Below are 17,209 nucleotides of genomic sequence, written 5' to 3' on the forward strand. Positions count from 1 at the left end.
ATAACGGAAGGAATTTTATGGCTGCCATAGCCCTTTCAGAACTGAAACACATACCTTGCCTGGCTCACACCTTGAACCAGATGGTTCAGTGCTTCCTGAAAAATTATCCGGAGTTACCAGCCCTGCTCCTGAAGGTGCGAAGACTTTGCTCGCACATCCGCCGGTCGCCCGTACATTCCAGTCGTATTCTGAACCATCAACGATCGCTGAATCTTCCCCAGCACCGCCTAATAATCAACGTTGCAACAAGGTGGAACTACACACTGCACATGCTTCAGAGGCTGTGCAAACAGAGGCGTGCTGTCATTTATTTGTGGGAGGATACACATACACGGGCAGGCAGTTGGATGGCAGACATGGAGTTGTCTGGTGTGCAGTGGTCGAAGCTACAAGACCTCTGTCAAGTCCTTCAGTGTTTTGAGGAATGCACATGGCTGGTAAGTGCAGACGATGCCATCAAAAGCATGCGCATCCCACTAATGCGTCTGCTGATGCATAGTTTGACTCACATTAAGGAGCAGGCGTCTGCAGCCGAGGAGGAGGGAAGCCTTGATGACAGTCAGCCATTGTCTAGTCAGGGAACTCTCCTGGACGAAGTGGCAGACAAAGAGGAGAAGGAGGATGATCGGGATGAATATTTATGGGAGGAGGATGCTTCTCAGGGGGCAATAGAAACTGGTGGCATTGCAAGGTCAGGTACAGGGTTTTTGCGGGACACAAGTGATGTTGATTTGCAAGAAAGTGCTCCTCAACCCAGCACAAGCAGTGAATTGACACCTGGAACATTGGCCCCCATGGCTGATTATGCCTTGTTTATCCTAAAAAGTGACCCCCGCATTATCAAAATGATGACCGATGAGGATTACTGGCTGGCCTGCCTCCTGGATCCATGATACAAAGGAAAATTACAAAATATCATGCCACATGAGAACCTTGAGCAAATATTTGCTACCAAACAAGCAACTCTTGTAGACCGTTTGGTTCAGGCATTCCCAGCACTCAGCGGCGGTGATGGTTCTCACACAAGCTGTAGGGGGCAACATGGCAGAGGTGCTAGAGGTACACAAAACCTAAGTGGCGTTGGACAGAGGGGTTTTATGACCAGGTTGTGGAGTGATTTCGCAATGACTGCAGACACGACAGGTACTGCTGCATCAATTCAATGTGACAGGAGACAGCATTTGTCCAGTATGGTTACGAACAATTTTTCCTCTCTTATCGATGTTCTCCCTCACAGGTCATTCCCCTTTGATTACTGGGCATCTAAAATAGACACCTGGTCTGAATTGGCAGAATATGCATTACAGGAGCTCGCTTGCCCAGCTGCTAGTGTGCTATCAGAAAGAGTCTTCAGTGCTGCTGGTTCAATACTGACCGAAAAAAGGAGACGTCTGGCTACCAGAAATGTTTATGATCTAACCTTCATTAAAATGAACCAATCATGGATTTCAAATTATTTTGCCCCACCTTCCCCTGCTGACACGTAGCTTGCCTGAAAAATGTCTTTCTTTTGGCCTCCTCTTACTGACTGCTCCAATTCCTCCATTTGCAGCTGCTGAATGTCCACCATAGGCCATTTTTATACCTCCTTAAATGGGCTGACTCCCCCCACAGGGCCGTGGTCACCACTTGGCGCAAGCACCCGTGTGAGTGCCCTTTGCCTGGACAGGTGGGTGTGCCCACTCTTGGGCAATGGCACTGGCACAGGGTCCCTCATAGTACAATGAAGTGTCTCTGATGGTGGTGGTGCACAACCACTGTCAGACACACCGTCGTAATATGAGGGGCCCTGTGCCAGTACCGCCGTCCACGAGAGAGTGTTCCCCCCAGCTCGAACAGTGCTCTACCACTTGCAAAACTTACCTCTCCCTGCTCCATCACTGTGTAGTCTGTGCTGTTAAATCCTTCAATGGCACTGCCAATACAAATTTGTTGAAATGATAGATGATAGTAAAATATACAGGGGTCCTGGCCTCTATTTAGACCAGTTAATACTTTGCGCCAACTACCACTGTCTGCTACTCAGCAGAGGAGCCCACCCCTGTACCTAGCTATGCCACCAGTTTATTTATGAACAATTTTTTGGCAGACATTTAGCCCACTTTATTTTATTGGCCCATTAACTGTGTCAGCCACTCATTACAGTTTTCCTCCACTGAATAAAGCAATGCCGCTTGTTTAGTCCTGTTACCAATTTTGAACTGCATTTAGCCTACTTTTTTATTTTAGGCCTACTGTTAGGAGTCGAGTTCCCACCACTGCACAGGGGGAATCTCGAACCATGTCTGCTGCGGTCTCCCATTCTGCATCGGCTGCAGTGGAGCCTGCTCAGCGGAGACGTCGGTCCCAGCATCTCACTGAATCTGATACTGTGCAAAGGGTTACTGCTGCTTTTCCGCCTTCTGACATTGAAGCCAGTGCTGGCCAGCGGCAAGCAGACGCTTTTGGGACTGCTGCCTCTCCAGACTCTATTATTGTACCCTGCACTGGTTTGCGGCGAGCTGGCTTTTCTTGGACTAAGTCCTGCTTTGCACACACTGAGCATGCCCAGGGTAAGATCTCTCAGTGGCTTCGCTGCTCATTGCAGCTTTTGAGCGTAGCGAGGCTCAAGGAGGGGGGCCCTAGGAGGGGGGTAATGTTAGGAGTCGAGTTCCCGCTGCTGCACAGGCGGAATCTTGAACCATGTCTACTGCGGTCTCCCATTCTGCATCGGCCACAGTAGAGCCTGCTCAGCGGAGACATCGGTCCCAGCGTCTCACTGAATCTGATACTGTGCAAAGGGTTACTGCTGCCTCTCCAGGCTCTACTATTGTACCCTGCACTGGTCGGCGGCGAGCAGGCTTTTCTTGGACTAAGTCCTGCTTTGCACACACTGAGCATGCCCAGGGTAGGATCACTCAGTGGAGATCAAGGGTCACATGCTCAGGTACTGCAGCAACTTCCATTGGTCCTCCAGGAAGGTTCTATACCTGATCAAGTTCTGTGGCAGCTTTCCATTGGTCCTTCTGGGAAGGTCCTGTAGGTGCTACAGCTATAAAAGGTTCTCATGTCCGCATGGCTATGCGCTAGTATCAAATATGTACGAGCTCAGCGCCAGTGTGGTAATGTGTGTGATCGGGGACCTGGCTGAAATAAGCCCCTGGAATGCTGGCACCTCTGGCTTGGAGTTTATGTCTGAATTCAGGGCTGGCTAATAGCTATTAGAATTCCAGCTCCACCGGAGAGGAGGTGCATGTTGGTTGGACTGCATGACCACTGTCAGCTCTACATAGTAGCTGTGTCCCCTGTGAGCTAAACAGGGCACAGCATTCTCTTTACTATGGGCTCTGTGAAGTAACAGAGTTCATTTGTACTAATTTGCTTCGCCGCCTTGCTTAGCAGCAGGTTCTTTCATGCACGGTGGATCCCGGGTTGCGAACGCTCCTATCTCATTTAATAAATATATTCGGTGCGTTCCGCCAACGCTAACAGTCTGTTTCTTAGCTGTGCCAATCTTATGTTTATTATTTTCAAGGTTTTTGTGTGATTTCACTTCATCATGTGGTACCACCATGTGACATGATGATTGCATTCCAGATTTGATTGGTTGAATTTTGTTTAAATACCTCTTCCTGGGTGCTAATAATAAATCTCCACCGGAAGAAGATGGAGTTACTGTTGAAACGCATTGTGGAATCATCTAATACATCTGTTTCCTTGAGTTCCTAGCACTCGTGTGACCATTTTTTCATTCCTTTCTATTAAATCTCACTTCTCTATCGCTCCCATTTTACATCACCCCGATGTAGATAAACCATTTAAAATGGAGGTGGATGCCTCATTGGTTGATGCTGGAGCAATCCTGTTACAAAAGGATGCTCAAGGTCGGAAGCATCCTTGCTTTTTTTTCTCCAAAACCTTCACATCGGCGGAGAGGAATTATTCCTTAGGGGACAGAAAGTTGCTAGCAATGAAGTTTGCCTTCTCGGAGTGGAGACACCTCCTGGAAGGGGCTCTTTTTACTGTCCAAGTTTACACCAACCATAATAATTTGATGTACCTACAAACTGCTCAGCGGCTAAATTCTCGCGAGGCTAGATGGTCCCTGTTCTTCGTGCCGATGCTCTCTCCCAGTCCGTAGTGTCATCAGAGAAGGAGGAGGTGGAGCCTCGATTAATTGTCCCTTCTGAGAGCCTGAGGACCATGGCCCCGGTTTTGGTAGAGTCTGTGCCCCCGGGCAAGACTTTTGTGCCACCTAATTTATGATCGGAGGTTCTCTCTTGGGCTCACTCATCCAGGGTGGGTGGACATTTTGGGACCAAAAGGACATCTGAACTTCTGATGAGGATGTACTGGTGGCCGCATATGGCCCATGACATTGGAGACTATATTTGGGTATGTGTCTCCTAGGCCAAGAATAGGTCTCCACGACAACGGCCTGCTGGGCTACTTTACCCCCTGCTGGTGGTGGACAGGCCCTGGGAAATACTGTAGTCGGGATGGACTTTGTGGTTGACTTACCCATGTCCCGTAGCTGCACTATCATCTGGGTAGTCACCGACCATTTTTTCCAAAATGGTGTGCCTGATGCCTCTTCCGTGGGTACCTTCTGCACGGGCCTTGGTGGCATTGTTCATTAAGCATGCTTTTCTTCTAGACGGTGTACTTGACACAATTGTCAGTGACCAGGATCCCCAGGTCGCATTTCAGTTTTGGAGAGAGCTTTGTCGCCTACTCAGCATTGAGTTGGATCTCTCTTCAGCTTAACATCCCGAGACGAATGCGTTGGTAGAGAGGGCCAACCAGACCCTGGTCACATATCTGTGACATTTTATTTCGGCCAGGCAGAATGGCTGGGCATCCTTGCTACCGTGGGAGGAGTTTGCGCTGAACAACGTGATAGCTGATTCCACTGGGAAAACCCCATTCCTCCTTAATTACGGCCAGCATCCGCATAAGCCTGTGCCCATGCCCATGTCTTCTACCGACTCTAGGGTGGCAGACTGGGCGGTGGAGGCACGTGACATTTGGGACCGCAGACAAGATGCCATCTGGGCCTCCAAAGAGAGAATGAGGCTTTCTGTCGATGCACACCGGTGCCTCACTCCGACCTTTGCTCCTGGCGACTTAGTGTGGTTCTACGCCCGTAACATCAGGTTGCGACTTGAGTCCCCTAAGTTTGCGCCTCGCTACATAGGTCCCATCAAGGTCCTGGAACAGGTTAACCCTGTGGTCTATTGTCGAGCCCTTCATCCACGCCTAGGTATCAATGACACCTTTCATGTGTCCCTCCTAAAACCCGTTCACATGTCCCGATTTTCCAAATCACCTGCTGGGACACTGTGCTTGCCTACGGACGATTATGAAGTGAACACTATTGTTGGGTGCAAGGTGGTACATGGCAAAAAATATCTGGTGGACTGGAAGGGTCATGGCTCAGAGGAATGTTGAGCACATTCAGGCTCCTCAGCTCATTGCAGCTTTTGAATGTAGCAAGGCCCATGGAGGGGGCAATGTTAGGTGTCGAGTTCCCACCGCTGCACAGGGGGAATCTCGAACCATGTCCTCTACGGTCTCAAATTCTTCCCCAGCTGCAGAGGAGCCTGCTCAGCAAAGACGTCGGTCCCAGCGTCTTGCTCAATCTGATGCTGGGCGTCTGGTATTGCTGCCATCTCAGGTTCAGCTATTGTAACCAGTATTAATCAGCAGTGAGCAGATGCTCCAGGGACTAAGTCCTGCTTTTTGTAAACTGAGCATGCCCATGGGACGACCTCTCATTGGAGGTCAGGGGTCACATGCTCAGGTCCTGAAGTAGCCCTGATTGGACCACTTGGAAGGTCACAGAAGGACACTGCTATAAAAGGTTTGCATGACCGCTCGGCCATGCGCTAGTATAAACAAAAATTGTGTGTGTGTATGTGTATGTTATCTGGTGAAAGCTGCTAATTATCCTCTTGCCTAGCGTTGTTGTTTGAGTGTGGGTGTTTGGAGCAGACTAGCGCCAGTAGTGCCTTCCAGCACAGAGCACATTTTTTACAGCGTCATATGCAGCATTCGTCAGAGTGGCGCCATGCACAACTAGTGAGCTTTCCTGACCCTAGTTAGGGTGGTTAGTGGCGTCCGCCAGACCAGCGCTGCGCGCACTCATTGCACTACATTTATTATTATTAGTTGTTCCCTGGCACCGCAGTTGCAGCGCCGAGCACTAGTGGGTCTTGAAGGACTCTAACCCTGTGTCCTTGGGGCAGATTCCTGTGACCAAATGCTAGCATTCACTCAGCGGTATTGCGGCCCTGTGACCCAACAGGGTTCACCTCCTTACATACCGGGTGAAGCTAACCCGTGTGTGTTCACATTATACCACCATATACTGTCTGCCATTACCGAGCAGCAGGTGTCATCTCTGCATGGCGGACACCGGGCCACGAACGCACCATACTACTACCTTTATATTGTTTGGTGTGTTCTGCCAGTCCTAACAAAAACTTCAATCAAGATACTGGAGTTACCTTAATAAAGACTTTTCATATTTCTCAATTTAAATGATTCATAAAAGTTGCAAGAAAAAAAAGCCGCTATCCAGAAGTTCCACAAGGTAACAAAGCTTTGATTTCTGAGTAATAATAGACTGTGTCAATTACAATTCATTTCACCACTGACAAGCATGACTGCAGCATCCATCACTGAGAACTGGTGAACAATCAGGTAATTGTCAGGACGTTACAACCCTGACATGTGTCCTGTGCATTAGGACTAAGGACTGGTTTTGCTATGTTTAGCAAGGAAGAGTCAATTTAACCCTTGCTGTGCTGACCAAAGACGTCACACCTGTTCCAAGACTAGTGCGGATGATATGGAAGGATTCCAGAAATATCCAAGGCGCGATAATGTAAGACCAGGTCTCTAAAGGTGACACTGCACCAAAATTAAAGCTACATTTCATTTATCGACTTTCTTTTCTTATCAACATTTGAATTTATGGACTTTGATTGACACATGACACACGGTCTCTACAATATCTACATGCTATCATCTAATTCAAAGGAATTATTATCTAAAGACTGTTTTAAAAGAACAAAGAAGAAGAACGGAAGACATCAAGATGAAGATCTGATGACATCAGTTGATGATGATCAGATCTGAGATGCTTCAATTTAGATATAGGGAAGTATAATTATATATTTTATATGAATTTTGGTCACGGCTTACGATAACATGAATTTACATATCATTATGTAATTGAGTACGCTTAACAATAGCAATATTATTATTATTATTATTATTATTATTAACAATACATTATTTTGCTAAAGAAGAAGAAAAGAAGAAAGGAGATTTTATCAATATATCTACTTTGAGGGTACCAATTAATGTCTGTCACCCTCAAAAGGCAGAATTTTAAAATATTAATTATTGATTATTGACTTATTATTACACTCAATTCTATACTGAGCCTCATGGAAGGTTTGGCTGATATTACATGTGCTATTCCTGTATATTTAGCTCAGAGTATAAGTTAACACCATATAGAGAGAACACGTGCCCTATGGGACATATACATATCCATGACTCACAGGAGGGGGGCTGTCACTTGAGGGGTTCTTCACTCCCTGCGGACTTCACACATGGCACACAGACTTCATATAACATGGACAGCTGGTATGTGAGTTAGCTATGTGCTTCTTGATGGCTTCCACCATGCTCCATGACAGAGACAGACGTCATTTACCATTCAGAATCTCAGGAAGATGGGGAACAAATTTTGATATAGAGAAATGGACAATCTCTTTGTAACTATTTCACCTATTTTATGTTTTGCTGCAATGATGCTTTTTGGTGGACAATCCAACAAACCACTACATTTTTTATAAGACATATCATGACATTTTCTTTAGAGTATCGCATCTGGTAAAGAGTCCTGAATAATTAAATATACAAAACAACTATTTTTAACAGTCGTCTACCCAAAAACATTAGCAGCCTTGCAGCACTGGAGTCCTGTGTTACAACCCCACCAAACAAGCATCTGTAAAGAGCTTGTATGTTCTCCCCGTGTTTGCTAGGGTTTCCTCCCAGGACTTATTTTTCTACCCACACTCAAAATACATACAGATAGGAAATTTAGACTTTGAGTCCCAATGGTGACAGTGCCAGCAATGTCTGTAAATGTCTGTAACACAAATGTACAATTATTGGTGCTATAAGTGATAAAAAAAATTGAAATTGATGCTCATCCACACTCAAGTGGCACAAATATCAGTTTCATAGACTACAATTATCAGAAAAATCTAAGGAGAGTAACACGGGTACTTGACTTTAAAAGAGTGGAAGCCTGTTGTTATCAGAGTCCTACTGCTACAGATAACACACATGCAGGAGACCCAACCAGGAGTGTTCACATTTCCAAAAATTATTGGAGACTCCAACAAAGTGGCATCAATTTCACCATAGTAGAAATAGTATAATAATGACCGACACTTCTTACGTTACAGCAACCCAGCAGATGGACACACATTCAGCACTGTTCACATTTCCACAAATTTGTGATATCATTTGCAGCAGCAACAACAGCAGGCACAGAAGCCCCACTAAAGATATCACAGACTGCAATTACGTGAGAACAATGCAGCACACTAAAAACTTCAACATCCAGTAACAGAAGTTGTCAATTATCTTTGAACAGTTCGTGATGTTGTTGGTTCACTTTTGCTATCACAAACATTACCACCTACCCACATACACCTTGAACACCCCTTCGACCATGACCTCTCTCTTTCCCAGGTATGTTGCTCAGATAGTGTGCTAATAGCACAGTGTTAGCAACTAAAAATTAGATTTTTTACTCTACACCAACTCTACACATAGCTGAATTTTAGCAGCACTAAATGAGGTGAAATATGGCATGCTGAATCACATTAGACACATATTAAATACGTGTTTCAGTGTGAATGTGGCCTGTATACCATAGACTAGATGCTTCAATCAATTTCAAAATGAGATCTCCCCTCCTGTATATTATTAGTAACAAAAGACATTTTTTTCTGTGGATAAGGCCTATATAACATAGTCTAGATGCTGTAAACCATTTCAAACTGAGATCTCCCCTACTCTATGATGTTAGTAACAGAACAAATTATTTTTTTGTGTTGATGGGGCCTCTATAACAAAGAGTGTATGCTCCAACAGATTCAAACTGAGATCTCCCCTACTGTATGAAAAGAAGAAAGAATTGTTTCAGTGTGGATTAGGGCTGTATGACAAAGAAGGTATGCTCCAAACAATTGCAAAATGAGTTCACCTCTACTGTATTACACTAGTAACAGAAAGAAAAGTTTTTAGTGTGGATGAAGCCTGTATAGGCTAGAAAATAGGCTCAAAACAATTTCAAACTAGGAACTCGGCTGCTGTATCACGTTAGTAAAAAAAATAATGAATGTGCAACAGCTCTGCACACAGAACAATGTTATAGCCAATAAATGGCAAGGTTTGATATGCCAGGCTGTATCACGTTTGTATCAACAGAAAAACTTTTTTTTTTCATGTGCGTTAGCTATGCAGACTGGTTTATTTCACCGCCACAAAATTACAACGTGGAACATGGTGAGCTGCATCACATTTAGCAACAGAATTTTATTTTTATTTTTTAATGTGTGTAATGTCTGCAGACAGCTTCTTATCACTGCCACAAAATTGCAATGTTGGATATGGCGAGCTGCATCACATTTAGTAACAGAAAAAATATTTCTTTATAATGTGTGTGAGCTCGGCACACAGGTTATTTCACCGCCCCAAAATTACAGCGTGGGATACGGCAGGCTGTATCACGTTTAGCAACAGAAAAAATTATTTCTTTATAATGTATGTGAGATCTGCAGACAGCTTTGTATCACCGCCACAATATTAGAGCATAGGATATGACGGGATGTATCCTGTATTGCAACAGAAAAACTTTTTTTTTATCTGCATGAGCTCTGAAGACTAGAGATGAGCGACCTTTACTTTTATAGGATCGGGTCGGGTTTCACGAAACCCGACTTTTTCAAAAGTCGGGTCGAGTGAAATCGGCCGATCCTATAAAAAAGTCGGGGTCGGGGTCATCCGAAACTCGAAACCCAATGCAGTGCATTGGGTTTCCATGGTTCCCAGGGTCTGAAGGAGCGGAAACTCTCCTTCAGGCCCTGCGATCCATATTTTAGTGTAAAATAAAGAATTAAAATAAAAAATATCGCAATACTTACCCTCTGACGCGCCCTGGTACTAACCGGCAGTCTTCCTTCCTTAGAATCAGCCTTCCAGGACCTGGCGGTGACGTCGCGGTGACGTCGCGGCTTGTGATTGGCCGCGCGGCCGCCCATGTGACCGCTCGCGCGACCAATCAGAAGCCGTGACGTCACCGAAGGTCTTTCAAGCACTGATTCTTAGGAAGGAAGGCTGTCGGAAGGAAGCAGGGCGGTTCCGAGGGTGAGTATATACCTAATAGGAATATACTCACCCTCGGAAGCGCCCTGCTTCCTTCAGACAGCCTTCCTTCCTAAGAATCAGCGCTTGAAGGACCTTCGGTGACGTCACGGCTTCTGATTGGTCGCGCGAGCGGTCACATGGGCGGCCGCGCGGCCAATCACAAGCCGCGACGTCACCGCGACGTCACCGCCAGGTCCTGGAAGGCTGATTCTAAGGAAGGAAGACTGCCGGTTAGTACCAGGGCGCGTCAGAGGGTAATTATTGCAATATTTTTTATTTTAATTCTTTATTTTACACTTTAATCTGAATTCCGATACCAATTCCCGATATCTTAATCATATCGGGAATCGTTATCGGAATTCCGATTCCAGATTCAAAAGATCGCCGACTTCATGGCCGACCCCACACTGGGGTTTCATGAAACCCAACCTTGCCAAAAGTCGGCGACTTTTGAAAAATCTCGACCCGTTTCGCTCAACCCTACTGAAGACAGCTTCATTTCCACAAAATTACAATGCGGGATGAAGTGGGCTATATCACATTTATCAACAGAAAAAATATTTGTTTTAATGTGCATGAGGTCTGCAGACAGCTTCATATCAACGCCATAAAATTACAGCGTGTGATACGTCAGCCTGTATCACGTTCAGCAACAGAAAAACTTTTTTTTCATCTGCATGAGCTCAGCAGTCAGATTAATTTCACTGCCACAAAATCACAATGTGGAATAAGGCAAGCTGTATCATGTTTAGCAACAGAAAAACATATTTGGTTTAATGTGTAAGAGGTCTGCAGACAGCTTCATATCAATGGCATAAAATTACAACATGGGATACGGCAGGCTCTATCACATTTAGCAATAGAAATTATTATTTTTTTATGTGCATGATCAAGTGTATACATGTAAAAATAATGACAGGAAGTAAAAAGGGGTTTGACAGAAAGAGGAGCCTCAAATAAAGGCAAAAAACTAAAGTGCCCAAGTGTCAAGGTAAGCAACATACCTCAATAGCACATTAAAAGTGCATAGTGCTAAAGTGCAATAATGGTAAAAAAAGAATAATATACCTTTAAAGACCGCTTGGTCTTGATAGCGCGCTATTGAGGTAAACACGTATACACTTGTATGAAATAATATAATTCCTTTCTTTGGTGATAATTTAGATTAATTTTTATGGTATTCACATATGTAATTTTACTCATATCTTAGGTGCCTTTTGATCATATCACGCTACTAATACATTTAATCTGCCATTTGTAATATTTTTTTTTGTATAAAAAATATTTTATCCTACATTTTTTCTGATGTTGATCATTTATATATGTCTTGATACGTGCATAATTTCTATATAGTATCATTTTGTGTCATTTTATCGAATAAATATAAACATTTCATTATACAGTCATGGCCAAAATTTTTCAGAATGACACCAAAATTATATTTTCACATGATCTGCTGCCCTCTGGTTTTTATTAGTGTTTGTCTGATGTTTATATCACATACAGAAATATAATTGCAATCATGAGTACCAATAGGTTATATTGGCAGTTAAAATGAGTTAATGCAGCAAGTCAATATTTGCAGTGTTGACCCTTCTTCTTCAAGACCTCTGCAATTCTCCCTGGCATGCTCTCAATCAACTTCTGGACCAAATCCTGACTGATAGCAGTCCATTCTTGCATAATCAATGCTTGCATTTTGCTAGAATTTGTTGGTTTTTGTTTGTCCACCCGTCTCTTGATGATTGACCACACGTTCTCAATGGGATTAAGATCTGGGGAGTTTACAGGCCATGGACCCAAAATCTCTTATGTTTTGTTCCATGAGCCATTTAGTTATCACCTTTGCTTTATGGCAAGGTGCTCCATCATGCTGGAAAAGGCATTGTAGGGCGCCAAACTGCTCTTGGACGGTTGGGAGAAGTTGCTCTTGGAGGACATTCTGGTACCATTCTTTATTCATGGCTGTGTTTTTAGGCAAAACTGTGAGTGAGCCGATTCCCTTGGCTGAGAAGCAACCCCACACATGAATGGTTTCAGGATGCTTTACAGTTGGCATGAGACAAGACTGGTGGTAGCGCTCACCTCTTCTTCTCCGAATAAGCTGTTTTCCAGATGTCCCAAACAATCGAAAAGGGGATTCATCAGAGAAAATGACTTTGCCCCAGTCCTCAGCAGTCCACTCCCTGTACCTTTTGCAGAATTCCAGTCAGTCCTTGATGTTTTTTCTGGAGAGAAGTGGCTTCTTTGCTGCCCTCCTTGAAACCAGGCCTTGCTCCAAGAGTCTCCACCTCACAGTGCGTGCAGAAGCACTCACACAAGCCTGCTGCCATTCCTGAGCAAGCTCGGCACTGCTGGTAGTCCGATCCCACAGCTAAAACAGTTTTAAGATACGGTCCTGGCGCTTGCTGGTATTTCTTTGGCGCCCTGGAGCCTTTTTGACAACAATGGAAGATCTCTCCTTGAAGTTCTTGATGATGCAATAGATTGTTGACTGAGGTGCAATCTTTGTAGCTGCGATACTCTTCCCTGTTAGGCCATTTTTGTGCAGTGCAATGATGGCTGCACGTGTTTCTTTAGAGATAATCATGGTTAACTGAAGAGAAACAATGATACCAAGCACCAGCCTCCTTTTAAAGTGTCCAGTGATGTCATTCTTACTTATTCATGACTGATTGATCGCCTGCCCTGTCCTCATCAACACCCATACCTGTGTTAATGGATCAATCACTAAAACGATGTTAGCTGCTCCTTTTAAGGCAGGACCGCAATGATGTTGAAATGTGTTTTGGGGGTTAAAGTTCATTTTCTTTGCAAATATTGACTTTGCAAGTACAGTAATTGCTGTTAAGCTGATCACTCTGACATTCAGGAGTATATGCAAATTGCCATTAGAAAAAATGAAGCAGTAGACTTTGGAAAAATTAATATTTGACTCATTCTCAAAATTTTTGTCCATGACTGTATATCTCTTGTCTGGATATTTCTTGGGTTTTCAGTTAGTTCTTTTTCCTTGAGTGGCTTCCACTTTTCACAGAGCACCGCAGTCACTTTATTTTATATAGATAATTAAATATACATTTATGAAATATATATCTTTTATAAAAACGTATAATTCCATAAGGTGTTACTTTTGTGTTTATTTGTCCCCTGAAGGTGTAGACTGCCTAATTTTCATCAAAAAATACAAGTCATGGATATCCAATGACTTATGCACCCCAGTCGTAGATTGGGCAGACTAGGCGATGGTGTCATTTTTAGTGTCATGTATTGGTCTTGTGTTATTGCAGTCTGTGCCATCTGTGTGGTGTCTTCTGTGCCTGCTGTTGCTAGTGCTACTGATGTCACAAACAATTTTTTTAATTGTGGATACTCAAAGTTGGGTTTCCATCTGGTGGGTTGCCTGTAGTAGAAGTTATGTCAGATGCCTATAATATTGTTTCTTCTCTGTGGAATTTGATGCCCCTTTTGTGCTGCGTGAAAATTCTTTTTTTTTAAATATGGAGACTCCAAGTTGGGTCTCCATCTGGTGGGTTGACTGTGTAAGTTGGGCTCACAGACAGGCAGATCTGCATTCACTTTCAGTCAACTGCCTGTGTTGCTTTCCTTACATTTTTCTACCAACAGTACTGTATGAAAAGGATGTTTGTGCCACTTGAGTGTGGTTGGAATAAAAAAAAAATATGGAAGTGTTGCATGAGGTATCAGGTCCCCCAGCTAAAAAGATTACACCCTCCCTTAACCACCAGGTCCACATTAAAACTTCAAATCCAAGCTACAGTAAAGGTACCTTCACACATAACGATATCGTTAACGATATCGTTGCCTTTTGTGACGTAGCAACGATATCGTTAAGGAAATTGTTATGTGTGACAGCGACCAACGATCAGGTCCCTGCTGGGAGATCGTTGGTCGCTGAAGAAAGTCCAGAACTTTATTTCGTCGCTGGATCTCCCGCTGACATCGCTGGATCGGCGTGTGTGACACCGATCCAGCAATGTCTTCACTGGTAACCAGGGTAAACATTGGGTAACTAAGCGCAGGGCCGCGCTTAGTAACCCAATGTTTACCCTGGTTACCAGCGTAAAAGTAAAAAAAACCAAACACTACATACTTACCTACCGCTGTCTGTCCCCGGCGCTGTGCTTCTCTGCACTCCTCTTGCACTGGCTGTGAGTGTCGGTCAGCCGGAAAGCACAGCGGTGACGTCACCGCTCTGCTTTCCGGCCGCTGTGCTCACAGTCAGTGCAGAGGAGTGCAGAGAAGCACAGCGCCGGGGACAGACAGCGGTAGGTAAGTATGTAGTGTTTTTTTTTTTTTACTTTTACGCTGGTAACCAGGGTAAACATCGGGTTACTAAGCGCGGCCCTGCACTTAGTTACCCGATGTTTACCCTGGTTACCGGGGACCTCGGGATAGTTGGTCGCTGGAGAGCTGTCTGTGTGACAGCTCTCCAGCGACCAAACAGCGACGCTGCAGCGATCGACATCGTTGTCGGTATCGCTGCAGCGTCGCTTAGTGTGACGGTACCTTTAGTGCGGAAAGTATTCACACCCCTTTAAGTTTTCCACTCTTTGTTTCATTGCTGCCATTTGGTAAATTCAAAAAAGTTCATTTTTTTCTCATTAATGTACACTCTGCACCCCATCTTGACAGAAATTTTTTTTACAAGTTTATTAAAAAAGAAAAACTGAAATATCACATGGTCATAAGTAGTGTTGAGCATTCCGATACCACAAGTATTGGGTATCGGCCGATATTCGCGGTATCGAAATTCCGATACCGAGTTCCAATACTTTTAGTATATTGGATACCGGAATCGGAAGTTCCCATAAGGCAAAGTCCCGGTTTTATTTAATTCAGCCAATGAGAAATGATTACAAGTGTGGGCACACATGGCTGTGATTGGCTGCTGAAATGATGTCACGATGCCCTATAAACGTCGCTGCCGCCATTTTGGGTTCACTCTGCTGTGAATTCAGTTAGGGACAGGACACTGTGTTCTGACTGAGGGCCAGTTTAGAGATAGCGATTTGCTTCATTGTGCTTTACCCAGGCTAATTTAGCAACCTCTGTGTGAGAACCTTGCTTTTGCCTTGCAGCGCTGTTCACAGGTGTCTGCAAGGTCTCTGTGTCTGTGAGTGCAGTTCACTCTGTAGTCTGTCCACAGTCACAGCCGGTCGTGGTCAGCTCAGGGTGCGTCACTGCCTCATACTGCTCAATCCATTGTCCTTTTTTGCAATTAGTGCAGCCTGCTGCACATTTTTTCAAATGTATCCTATTAGTGGCTTTCCCTCCGTGTCCTGCTAGATTGTGGAAAAACACTATATAGGATTACATAGAGGAGCTTGTGTTAGGTCTCGAGTTCCCGCTTCTGCACAGGGGGAATCTCGAGCCATCTCCGCTGCGGTCTCCCATTCTTATCCAGCCGCAGTGGAGCCTGCTCAGCAGGGACGTCGGTCCCAGCGTCTTGCTCAGTCTCACTCTGTACAGAGAGTTACTGCTGCTTCTTCAGCTTCTGCCATTAAAGCCAGTGCTGGTCAGCAGCGAGCGGACTTCTCTGGGACTAAGTCCTTGTCTGCACACACTGAGCATGCCCAGGGCAAGATCTCCCGTTGGAGATCGAGGGTCATGTGCTCAGGCCCTGCAGCACATTCCATTGGTCTTCTTGGCAGGTCTTGGAAGGGCAAAGTTTCTGTGGCCACTTCCTGTGCTGCAGCTATATAAACTGCGCATGACCGCACGGCCATGCGCTAGTGTACAATTGTTAATGTGTGTATGTTGTGAGTGCAAGTCGTCCTTGGATACCCCTACCCTATTGAATGTCTGTTCGCGGAAGGTGTATGGCTGCTATCTAGCGCCAAACTTATCCTACTGCACGAATCACACATTACAGCGTCCAGTTGCTGTGACCACCAGTACGGCGCCGTGCACTTCCTCTGTGCTTTCCTTACCCAAGCCTGGGTGGTTAGTGGTGTTCGTCAGTGCGGCACCGCATGCACTCTTGTGCCCTAATATTGGTATTCAGCTTCCTTACACACCCAGTTGCGGTGTTGTGCCAGCAAGGGTCTAATCGGACTTCAATCCTACTTGGGGTTGAGTTCGCTGACTACTTGCTCGCCCTCTATGTGCGGTACCGCGATCCTGTGACGCAACAGGATCGCTTCCTTCACGCTGGGTGAAGTTTAACCCACGTGTGTATACTTATGAGTACCGCCATATAGTCCGTCATTACTTGGCAGCAGGTTCCATCTCTGCACGGTGGACCCCGGGCTGCGAACGCACCATACACTATCTGTCTTATTATTTGGTGCGTTCCGCTAGCCCTAACAGCTTGTTTTGGCCTTGCAGCGCCATTCACAGCTGTCTGCACGGTCTGTCTGTGAGTGCAGCTCGCTCTGTAGTCTGTTCTACCGCCACAGCCGGTTGTAGTCAGCGCAGGGTGCGTCACTGCCTCATACCGTTCCATTGTCCGTTTGTCAATTAGTGCAGCCTGCTGCACATTTTTGCAAATTTATCCTATTAGTGGCTTTCCCTCCGTATCCAGCTAGATTGTGGAAAAACACTATAAAGGATTACATAGAGGAGCTTGTTTTGGTCTTGCAGCACCGTTCACAGCTATCTGCACGGTCTGTGTGTGAGTGCAGCTCGCTCTGTAGTCTGTTCTACAGCCACAGCCGGTTGTAGTCAGCTCAGGGTGCGTCACTGCCTCATACCGTTCCATTGTCCGTTTGTCAATTAGTGCAGCCTGCTGCACATTTTTTCAAAT

This window comes from Ranitomeya imitator, chromosome 4 (assembly GCF_032444005.1).
Source record: "Ranitomeya imitator isolate aRanImi1 chromosome 4, aRanImi1.pri, whole genome shotgun sequence".
Taxonomy (NCBI): domain Eukaryota; kingdom Metazoa; phylum Chordata; class Amphibia; order Anura; family Dendrobatidae; genus Ranitomeya; species Ranitomeya imitator.